General features: G+C 34.0%; 1 protein-coding gene across 1 annotated transcript in view; it reads right to left on the bottom strand.

Moving 5' to 3' along the window:
• The window catches only part of LOC106874727 (uncharacterized membrane protein DDB_G0293934), a 21,208-nt gene that overhangs the window by 7,978 nt on the left and 11,309 nt on the right, over positions 1–1,921 (bottom strand). The gene's annotated exons all lie outside the window — the stretch shown is intronic.

The following is a 1,921-nucleotide window of genomic DNA, read 5'->3' as shown; positions in this document are numbered from 1 at the left end:
ATAAGAAAACAAATGACTAATGTGTGTGTTTGTGTGCATGTGTATGTGTGTGTGATGGGTGTATATATGTATAGATATCTGTATGCATGTATATATGTGTACATATTACATGTACATCTATATATATATATATATATACATCTACACATATGTATACATATACATGTATGTATAGATCTATCTATATATACATATACGTGTACATCTATATGTATACATATACATATACATCTCTCTCTCTCTCTTTCTCTCTCTCTCTCTTTCTCTTTCTCTCTCTCTTTCTCTCTCTCTTTCTCTCTCTCTCTCTCTGAAAGTATCTGTCATTACAGTATCGAAATGGTGTACATATATATGTATACATATACATCTCTCTCTCTCTCTCTCTATCTTTCTGTCTCTCTCTTTCTCTCTTTCTCTCTCTGTGAAAGTATCTGTCACTACAGTATCGAAATGTGATTGTTTCAGTTAGTGGAATAGTTTCATTTTTAAAGTGAAAGTATTTGACATGAGTGTTTTTGTTTCACTTTTGACACCTAATACTTAAATAGTGGAGGAGATATTATGTTGCCGTGTGCTCGAACTCTGCAAGAAATTAATAATTTTTTTTTACTAAAACACAACTGGAACCCTAAGTAAGGCATGTGTAAAATTTGAATGAAATTGGTTGCGTAGTTCTCGAGTTTTAGGGATTCACACAGACAGACAGACAGACAGACAGACACACATTCTCATTTTTATATATATAGATATATACATATATATTAAATTCAAATTACGACAAACATAAATAAACAAACGAAGTTTGCTTTTAGGAGTGTTGGGATGTCTTTTAGAAAGTTAAAGAAGTGATTTTTTTTTTAATTCTCAATCGCAGAATAATGCTAATAATATAGCCTGAACAGGATAAACTACCCCTATTTTGCAGAGAAAAGTGTAGGTGGCTAGCTGTGGACACAGGCTATAACCCTAACCCCTTGTGGGCAGTAAAGAAATAACACATGTGATCCCAGATACTTAAAGACGCTCACCTCCTCTAACATCTCACCATTTATACTCACATCCATCCTATCAGCCATTCCATCTCTCGAACATCTCATCACATTACTCTTAGCTACATTCACTTTCAGTTTCCTCCTCTCACACACTCTTCCAAACTCTACTACCAGTCTCTTCAGTTGTTCTTCCGAATCCGCTACCAGTGTTGTATCATCAACAAACAACAACTGACTCACCTGCCATTTCTCTCTGTTTTCTCCCACCATTTGGGCTCCCCTACCAAAGGTTCTAGCATTTACCTCTCTCACCATACCATTTATATATAAATTAAACAGCCACAGAGACATCACACAACCCTGTCTTAACCCCACCTTCACATCAAACCACTCATTTACTTCACCACTCACCCTAACGCACGCCCTACTTTCTCTATAAAATTTGATTTTTAAAGAGAATCAATTTAATGACATCAGCAAAAAACTAACCAATGATGTTCAACGGTCACACATCAGATCAACTGATGATGTCATCATTAAACTGACTAGTTAGGCTTTGCTGATTGTGATCAATGAACCTGAATTTAAAGTCTCTGATAAAGGCAGTAAAATTCTGCACGCAGAGTTGACAGGAGAACAAAGGACAGAATGAAGTTATGCATTCACAAGAAGTTCTTTTCAACATCAGTTAATATTTGACAATTAGTCTTGTCAAGTATGAGAAGTTTGCAATATGAAGGATGACCTGAATTAAGCTAGTAGCTTAAAGGCTATGTAGCTATGATAGACAACACCCACATTCCTCTCTCTCTCTCTATATATATATATATTTTTTAATGTTAAAATACCATAATAAGAAACATGAAAACAGATCATGTTTTAACTTTATTCAACTATTATATATATATATATATATATATATATATATA

The sequence above is a fragment of the Octopus bimaculoides genome, chromosome 9, assembly GCF_001194135.2.
Source record: "Octopus bimaculoides isolate UCB-OBI-ISO-001 chromosome 9, ASM119413v2, whole genome shotgun sequence".
NCBI classification, from domain to species: Eukaryota; Metazoa; Mollusca; class Cephalopoda; order Octopoda; family Octopodidae; genus Octopus; species Octopus bimaculoides.
Note: the sequence above shows the minus strand (reverse complement) of the source record. Positions and strands in the feature narration are given on the sequence as shown.